We start from the raw sequence: 10,323 nt of genomic DNA, 5'->3' as shown, positions 1-10,323 counted from the left end.
GCCCAGGCAGGAGTGGGATTCAGACAGGAATACACCTTGGGTGACTGCAGCAGCCAAACACTTCCTGAGAACTTGTCCTCAGACAACCCACAAGCATCTCATCCCAAGGCAAGCAGTGCAGGAGAAACTGTAGGAGTAGAGCAAATCACATGAAGGGAAGCTAAAAGGAGAGAAAATCTGGAAAAAATATATTGTGGAAGGGAAAGCCACATGGAAAGCTTTCCTTGTCTTATCTATAAGCATGTAGCAAGGTGTTGTATCAATGGCAAACTTTGGAAAATACACAAGCTTGGTCATTAATATGCACATCAATCACTGGGACTGTCTGGCCAGACCACACTCTAACCCAGCAGCATGCAAGACCAGGGAGAAGAAAGGGTTTACTTTCATCTGCTAAGCAGTAAAAAGCAGTTGGCATCATAATGTCTACATTTTCCCATTTCATTTTACCATTTCAATTTTACCTCTTGGTAGTTTACAACGTCTCTGCAGAAGTGGGAAGCTCAGGTTGGAAATGTCACCAGAAGGTGCTGGGATTGCCCATGACTCCTACATTACCTGTCCAGCAAGATGAAATATTGCTACTGCCTGGATCAGGGAGTTCCAAACTCTGAGTCCTAAATCTCTGGTGACAGTGGGAACTGCTGTAGGCACAGCTCCCTGCCCTTTGTGCCAGGGCTCTCCCTAGCTAAATTTTCCCATGTGGAGGGCCCAGTCTGTATGGTGTGATATGCTATACTTGCTTGGTACTGACCCAGCCCTTTTATGACTCCCTTTAGATGGCAATAAACCCCATGCATGACTGTCATCCAAATACACTCTCTGTCCACCATACTTTTTATCTCCCCAGTTTGTAATTGCACCAAAAGAGAGTATTGGATAACTATCAGTAGTAACACTTTCTCCTTTACTTGTCATTGTTATTCAGTGATTCAAATGGCAGGTTTGACAAACAGCCAGGGCTGTAAAGTGTGGGAATGGAAAGTTTTTGAATGCTGGCAAATGCTTATCAACACCTGCATTGTAATATCAGCAACCAAGTGGCAATAGAGCTCTGCCAAATTAGGTGGAAAAGGAGAGCACACAAAAAACAGATCAATAGATTTAAAGGCAGAATTGCCATGAGCATGAGTAATCCTGAATAATTTCACCCACTATTTGCTGCAGCAGGAGTTTCTCTTCAGTAGCATCTCTAAGCATTGTTCCAGTAACCCTCAAGGAAGCTGACAGAAGCAGCCAACATGTACTTCACCCAATTTTGCTCTTAAGTAAAATCAGTCAAATAGCTCCACCACAGTAACATTGGAAGAAATATTTTATTAAAACATGAACCCTATTTGTATCTGCTTAAGAACATCAGTGTTCAGATGGCCCCTCGAAGGGAAATGTTACTGGTGATCAGCTGCTCCATGATGCAACAGAAATCCTTGCTCAAGAATACATAACAAATATATTGTTTTGTGTGGTGGGATGGAATCCCTGAACAATTCTGTAATACTATTATTTCAGTGACCAACACTGAGATGATGCTCTTGCTTACACTATGTGGGAACCTCAAATACTGAGCAATCCCATGTTGTACACCTTTCTCCCTATGGTAAAAAGAGCTGAACCACCCCTCCCTGGCACAGGTATTGTCACAGGATTCTGCCACAGCAAAGCTTTTTTCACTCTCCAGAATCTTCAGTTCCAGAAAGTTTCATGTGGGGTGAGGAGGAGAGTGTGGCGTGTTAGAAAACCCTCACACATCCCTAAAATTCCATCAAAATATTATAAAAACAAAGCTTTTTCTACTTTTTTCCCAGCAAATTTGCAAGAACCAAAGCATCTTCACCAAGAATAGCTGACTCACACACTGTGAAAACCCATTCTTGACAATAAATTCCCACACAGACACCATGTCCTCCTAAGCTCTCTCGAAGGCACTGTTAAAAATATATACAGGAATCAATCATGTCACAGACCTGTTAGTGAAGGCTGGGCTTAAACCTAATGCTATTAACCCTACAGATCTCAACAGAACTGTTCCCCAAGATGCTGCAACCATAGCCAGGAGGCTCAGGTTTATCCAGCATAATGCTTTCTTCCATGGGTCTTATGGATGACTTTACCCAGTTCTAGGCACAGGTACAGCAAAGTCCAGGTTAGACAAGGGCAGTCCTGCATACATGTCTCGTTCTTCCTGAAACGAAAATGGTTAAGAAGTTGATCCAAGACTGGGTTTTTAGAAAGTCCCTTCTACTCACACCATAGCTTTAATATCCATACCTTGTGCCACTGACTTCTATTGCCTATTTAAAGGAGGAGTCAAGACCTGCCACTGTTGCATTGGAAATCAGGAACTGCTGACCCTGGTAGACAGATCTATCCTGAAATGTGGGAAATTACTTGGAATCAAGGACCTATGGACATAATCTCTACTCTGTCACAAACTCCAGCCCATGGGTTTAGACTTGGGTTTTCTCCAAGTCCACAATAGCATCCAGATACCAAATGGCACAGAGGTGAGTCAGATGCTCAAGTAACTAAGACACTCCAAATCTAAACCTCCTTAGGATTTTATTTCCCTCATTGAACAAGAAGGAAGAGCACTTTTCAGCATCTCCAGAGCTCTTGGGAAGAATGTGGGAGATGAGGGAAACATCACATCAGTAGAACAGCCAATAAACTACATGTAGGGGTCCAAGGGACAAGAGTTAGAGCAACTAGTTTGGCCAGGGCTCACACAATGAATGATGCTCCTTGGTTTTGTTTGTTTGTGTTTTTTCACTTCTTTTTAGCTGGAGGCACAAGGGATATCACACTCGTGCTGCCCAAAACCACATCCTTCCTAGGCCAGGAATTGCAGCATGCACAACTGCTTATGCAACATGCCAGGAGGTGCTTTGGCCAAGTCATTGGGTCAGGTGCCTTTTTCAGAAGACACTTTGCATACTTGAACCAGTGAGAACAAAGCGTACAGGCTAAATAACCTAATAAACAAAAATGTACCTTAGGCAATCGATGTCCTACCCTGCTCTGCTGCCCTTCATTTACTGGGGTGAACAATGAATTAAATTATGCTTTGCCAAGAAAAAAAAAAAAAAAGTCTGTTGAATTATGTCAGAGCATCCCATTTTAGAAATAAAGCACAAGTACTTTTGAACACGAAAACCTAAGTTTACCATTTGCTGACTTAGAGTTCTGAAGTTGTATTTTCACCCTAAATATGGATTACTCATTTAAAAAATTACCAGCGATGAAACAGAAAGAAGTCTTCTCTTTCTCAAAAGCCATTGCAGACACAGGTGGATGTTTGAATGAAGTTTAAAATGAACTTCCTCACAAGTGTTTACTCCTGAACACAGATCCTCAGTATAATTGGCAAGGACTACTCACAGCAGCAAGTGTATCAGGTAAGATTTGAACTTAGGAAAAAAACATACAACTGATTTTATTATTATCATCAGATTATGCCGTCCTCCACATTTTGGGTTTTTCAAATGTCAAAGCCTTCCTATGGTGGGTCCCTTGTCCATCACAAATCAGGGTGTTATGCTTAGGACTGGGCTCTTCTGCACAGAGCCCATGGACACAACTCAGATCATTCAGGAAGTTGCCAGGGCACCAGCTAACATTTCCCCAATTTTGAAGGGAAGACAATCATGCTTCCCCTCAAAGGAAAGGTGTGAAGGCACCACCTAATTCTCCTTGTGCTTATAGCCTGGGAGCCAGACTCAGCTTGGAAGCCTTCTTAGTTTCATGGTAGAGAGTCCTGCCAATTGTAGCCTCTCCCTTCAAATTAAAAAGCACTGAAAGGAAGACAACTTGCACCTTCATTGACTTCAAGCCTGTAACATAAGGATAAGCATCTTTTATCCACCAGCTCCACAGCAGTTTCTCCTCTTGATTGTATATTCTTTTACCATATAAAAAAAGTTGAGTTGATGTACACTCTCACATTTAGGTTTCACAAGACACCAGAACACGCAAGCAGAGATGGGAAACTGTAGGGCATACACAACCAACTGCACAAGACCCTGGTTTGGAGAGTTACTGCACACACTGCCTTGCACCACAGCACACACACTGTATGGAGTAGCTCATCCACTCCACCTTCATCTCAGCTTGAAGCCCACCAGAGTTCTTCCATTGCCAATCACACCTGTCACTGTGCAGCAGTACTGTTTGCAGGTAAAACCTTAGATCTTTGGCTGGAATTATGTGTTCAGCTCCACTGTAATAGGTTCTAAGGTTGGCTGGCAGACATAGGTCCAAGAGAGCTGCCAGACTTGGCAGAAAGTGGTTGCCAACTTATATTCTTTCTATTTGCTGGGAAAAATTATTAAGTAAACAAATGTATCCCAATTTAAATTTTAAATAGTCATTCTTAAGGGATGAACAGAAAGATAATTATGGCTTGGCACGCCTGTGTTATTTTACTTTTCTCCCACCCAGCACTGGAAAGACAAAAGCTTTTCTTACTGAGTGTATTCATAGATTATCTGAGACAAGAATGGGGCATTATGATCTCTGGTCAAATTTCCTGGCTAGCACTGGCCATGGGCTTCCCTTTGCTGATCCTGCACAACATCAAGTTGCCTTTGCTGGCCCTGCTTTGAACAAGGTCTGAACCAGATGACTTTTGAAGGCTCCTTGCACTGTAAATTACTTCATGAGCCTATAAGTTTATAGGTTTTGCCACAATCACATTTTGACATCAATCATATATTCTGGCAAGACAGTACAATCTAATATTAAGGTTGGGAGCAAGTTTTCATCCATACTGCCAGTTTTCAAGAGCAATTATCTCATTGACTGCAAAATCACCAGCCTGTAATTAGTTTAATTGCATCCTTCTGCAGCTCTCACCAATGCCAAGCACTACACAGCCAGCACTGGCCTGGTAACAGGTTAAACACCCAGGTGAGCAACATCAGGAGGGATCAGCAGTTAACAGCAGCAGGGAGTACTGTTGGCTACCCCAAGACTTTGGCTTTAGGGTTTGGGGTCTGAAAGCTGCTTGTCTGTGTGCCCGTTTTCTTCCCCTAGACAACTTAAAGGAGATGCCATGCAAACCCCCAAGTCACACAGAGGCTGAAGGAACAAGAGAGAAAGAGCAGACAGGGCATTATCCATCACTCACTAGAAGAGTGATGGACTCACCAGATGTTTCCACCACAGAACTTCACTAAACTATGCCAGTAGCTTATTCCCTAAGGAAGTTTTCCTAGGGAAGTAGCACTTGTTGCTAAAATGACAAAGCCTTGTAGAACAGCTGGCACAGACCAGGCACTGCCAGCCCCTGGAGAAATGAGAGAGAAGAACAGAGAGGTGGGGAAAATACTGCTAAGGGTGGAAAAGAGAAAGCAATAGAGATCTTCACACTGTGAGACCTGAGACAGACTATTAAAGATCAAATAAATCCTAGCAAGAGGGGTAGTACACACTAGTAGTTAAAAACACAAAAGTTCAGCCACTCACCTGGGATAGCTCTGGCTCTGCTTCTGCTCCTGCTCCTACCCCAGCACTGCCCCTGCTACAGCCACCTGGGAAGTGAAGTGAGTGGGTTTATAAAGCCAGGACTCCTGACCAGGTGCAGAGAGGAATCCTTGTCTCTGCAGTAGTAATGCTGATCCCATCATGGACCAGTATGGGAAATTAAAACTCTCAGAAACACCTTCTGGTTTGTTTACACCTCCCAGGAATATTATCCCAGCTTTGGTGGAAAGGAGTTTTCCTGGCTTCCTTTCAAGACCTCCCCAAAAAGTCAAATGCATGGGTTAAGAATTATCATGCTTAATTAAGGGCCATCATTTTTTTCCCCAGCACTTACTAAGAAGAGGCTTCCATGTCCTCAACACACCTGGCACCCTGATGAAGGTGACAGGCAAAGCAGATGAGAAAGGACCATGGGGATTCAACTCAGAGCCCTGGGTGCTCCGCTGGGATGGGTTTAGTGTCTTGTACTCCTGCCTACCAGGACAGCCTGCCACTTGGAACTTAATGGCTTATTCTGGCTTCACCTATAAATCTCTGTAGAAAGACTCAAGTTAAAAATTCTTACACTGAGTGATATGCCCTTAAACAGGCATTACAGGCAACAAACATACTGTCAGATCAAATATTTATATTTAGGTCAGTTATTAACTGAGTGATGCACAGTGATTCTTCCAGTGCTGAGTGGATGCTATGTAAAATTAATTTAATTTATTTTATTGATGTATGCATTTTATATTTACCACTTTATTCTACCTGAATTCACCTCGACACACATTCCCATATTAATTCAACCAGGATTAGTGGCAACTGGTCAGAACTTCAGCAGCAGTCTGATAGTTTGGGGCATTCTGTGTTCCACAGTGCTCTAATCTCATGAGGATTACATTTTAAAAGCAAGTTTAAAAGGGCCTGTGGGTGGCCCTTCCCTCCAGCTGATTGACCCTCAAGGGCCTGGTGATCAGGACATTTGGGCTCGTTATTCTCCAAAGCCATCAAGCCCTGATGAACGTGTTCATGTCTTTGGCCCAGGTTCTTTATTCAGTCTCATGGTCCTCACTGCATGGTGGAGCTCAGAGGCTGTGCATTTAACCATAATTTTTAAGGACTTACTAACTGAGAGAGACATCAGCTTTGGGTGTGAGAGCCTGAAAGGTGACAGATTAACACCACCCGGTGACGTTCAGGAGAAAGGAAATATTGTTTCATTGTTTTAAAGTGGGAGTCTCCAAGAATCAAAATGTTCATTTGCTTAATTGCTTTGCTTGTGTAACTGGCCAGTATGTGGCCATAATCATCACCACAATCAGAAGGAAAATCCAAAAGTGTTTGACAGAAAATTGAAAAGCACAAAACAGAGTAAAAAATTGCATCACCCTCACGCAGAACAGCAGGATCACCTTTGCAGTGCAGACAGACACACCAGCTCTTGCTCAGCTGGGAGTGCCAGGCAGGACCATGTTGGTCACCAATCCCTCCCACTTGGTTGAGGCCACCAGCCATCACATCCAGTCCTCAGCCCTCGAGCCAAACATCTCCCTCTGGTTTCTGAGCTGCATCGAGGGCATGGTGCTACCTCAGAAAAAACATGGGGGGGGGCTGCTCCTTTTCTCACAGGTTGCTCAGGGGCCCATTTGCCACCAGCCAGATGAGTTTTAAAGAGTCAACAGCATGTTGCCACCTTGTCTTCATGGTGCTAGAAGTGATTTATGCTGGATTTTTAGTGAAAGTTAAGTTGCTGCCTTGGCCACCACAGTACAGGCTGCATTTCTGAGTAAGGTGCACAGGAGATGGATCCACATTTACACCAGCATGGTGGCTGTGCATATATTTGTTTGAGAACAAGCAAACCAGCAAATATGGTGGGGATGCTGCAAAGCCATGGACAGGGACTAGCAGAGCCAGAAAGGAGCCACAGATTTGAAAAAGCAAAGCAGAATGCCTCTCCTTTCCCACAACCTCTCACCTCTCCAATTACTTAAAAAATCACCAAATTTATCCCCATGTTTTCAGTCAGACTTTATTTACTTCAGGCCATGCACGTGACAGTAAACAACCATGGCTGCTCAAGAAACAAACGTTGTGGCCACGTGGGCACAATCATGAAATGAGGTAAATCTGTTGGAAAAGGGAAACTGTGGGTGGTTCTCAAATAATCTTGCCAGGGACACTGTTCTTTATCCTCAGTACAGATGTGGTGAAGCACGCACTTGCTCCAGCCACACAGCCTCAGCCACATTTTTATTCCCACAGAAAGCCATGCACTCATTTTTTACTCAACCTTTCCTTGATTTTACTATCAAGTTAAATGACCAGGTGATGTCACAGAGATTTTAATTTCCAAAGTGGTGCCAACCATCCAGAAACTCTTTCTTCTGAGAGATGCCAAGCTGTGGAAATGTTTTCACAAATAAATTCCCCTAGTGTTGCTTTTGCTTGAGTTTATCCAGAATTTCTTGCATCTCTAAAACATAGTCTTAACTTCAGCATTTAAATTTTCATCCATGGAAAATTATTTTTCAGTGCACTAATGTGCCCAGCTAATTTTAGATGCCTGCTAATCATTTTTTTCCAGCTATACCATACTTGTATGACTTAATACCACTGAAATCAGAACTGATGCTTTTCTAGGCTGCAAAATGGATTGCAACATTGCTTCCAACAGTCAAAAATAAAAGACCTTATAATTAAAAAAATATATAGTAAAAGAAAAAGACTCTAAAAAAAAAACGAACTCTCTCCAGAATGGTGGTACACCACCTTTTACTGCTTCATTTTGTTTTGACAAAGGAAGCACCAGGGCTGGTGCTTCCTGAAGCCCAGCAGCTGCCCTGCCTTCCTGGGCCACACATCCCTGGAAAGCAGAGATATCCTCCCCTTCTACTCTGCCCTGGTGAGGCTGCATCTGGAATGTTGTGTCCAGTTCTCAGCCTCTCAGCTCAAGAAGGACCGGGAACTGCTTGAAAGAGTCCAGCACAGAACCTCCCAGATGGTTAAGAGAGTGGAACATCTCCCTTGTGAGGAGAGGCTGAGGGAGCTGGGTCTCTTTGGCTTGGAGAAGACAGAGGGGCAACCTCAATAATGTTTATAAATATGGAAAGGGCAAGTGTCAGGAGGATGGAGCCAGGCTCTTATCAGTGATGACCAATGACAGGACAAGAGATAACGGGTGCAAATTGGAGCATAGAAGGTTCAGCATAAATCTAAGAAAGAGCTTTTTCACCCTGAGGGTGACAGAACACTGGCACAGGCTGCCCAGAGAGGCTGTGGAGTCTCCTTTCCTGGAGACATTCAAACCCACCTGGACACGTTCCTGTGTGACCCGCACCAGGGGATCCTGTCCTGGCAGGGGGTTGGACTCAATGATCTCTTGAGGTCCCTTCCGACCCCTAACATTCTGTGATTCTGTGATCTGAGCTTGTCTGAAATCCCAGTTTGATCAGGACAACCAGACTCTGCTGTAATATACTAAAACAAAACACTGCAGTGTCAAATCCTTCCTACCCAGGTAAGCCTGGAAGTACTTAGCTTCTTTACAGAGAGAGTATGAGGGATGTGATTTCCCAGCCTACTCCACAATTGTGACTAATCCTTTGAACTGAAAGACAGCATTGTTCTAAAAATTGGAAAATTAATTTTAAAATACTTGTTTGTTGTTGAGGATTTAGATGAGATTAGGACAATGCTTTGGCTAAGCACCTCCAGTCTTAGATCTTGGCTCTCCTCACTCATGAAAAACTCTTTTCAGCTCCTGTTCAGTCTTGATTACAGTTGCCATTGGCTTCTGGGTATGTTCCCTGGGAGGTCTTCTCCTTATAAGCTTCTCCTGGAGTGTTTCCCACAGAAACAAAATTGTGCAGCATTGCACCTTTCTCTATCTTTGAATCCCTTTTATTAGGCAATTTTAGGCAAAAACTTTTTAAGTGTTCCTTTGTGTTGTTAACAACCCCTGGCAATGCATGGGTCACTCTCACAGGAGACGAGGGATAATTTTGGGTGGTGCTCAGGCATAACCACCCATGCAAGTGATGGTCACATAGCACCCCACACCTCAGGGGCTCAGGGAAGGACTCACCTCTCCCTTCCTGAAAGCCCCAGGAGTGCCCCTGCAGCTGGCAGGGCTCAGAGAGCCAGAAAGCACTTAATGCAAGTAGCCTCACACACTCAGCACCCTCCAGCCAGCCCTAGAGAGCCCAAATGCCAGCCTTGGGCCCCTGGGTGCCTCCCAGCATTCTGCCATCACAGCACAACCCATCTAATGCCCCTGCTGATGCCTGTAAGTGGACTTGAGCCTGTCTTGAAGAATCAGAATTGTTTGGGCTTGAGAAGACCTTTAAGGTCACCAAATTCAACCATTAATCCAGGACTGCCAAGGCCCCCACTAAACAATGTCCCTAAGCACCACATCTTAATTAAAATTTTCTTAATAACCAATCTAAACCTACCCTTGTATATAACTTGAGGCCATTTCCTCTTGTTCTATTGCTTATTCCTCAGGAAAAGAGACCAACAAACACCTGGCTACAATCTCCTCCCAGGTAATTGCAGGGAGTGGTAAGGTCTCCCCTCAGCCTCCTTTTCTCCAGGCTAACCAACCCCAGTTCTCTCAGCTGATCCCCATAAGACTTGCACTGTAGACCCTTCACCAGCTTTGCTGGGCATCTTTGGACAAGCTCCAGCACTTCAGTGCCCTTGCAGTGGGCAGCCCATAACTGAGGTGTGGACTCACCAGCACCTGTACCAAGTGAGAGCATCAGCTGTAGCCAAATGTCCTGCAGAATTTTCTTCACATTTCTTTCATCTAATGCAGCTTGTGTTCTCACTACAGCACATGCCCATCATCAC

The sequence above is a fragment of the Heliangelus exortis genome, chromosome 6, assembly GCF_036169615.1.
Source record: "Heliangelus exortis chromosome 6, bHelExo1.hap1, whole genome shotgun sequence".
NCBI classification, from domain to species: domain Eukaryota; kingdom Metazoa; phylum Chordata; class Aves; order Apodiformes; family Trochilidae; genus Heliangelus; species Heliangelus exortis.
The sequence above is the reverse complement of the archived record's forward strand: the minus strand, read 5'-3'. Positions refer to the sequence as shown.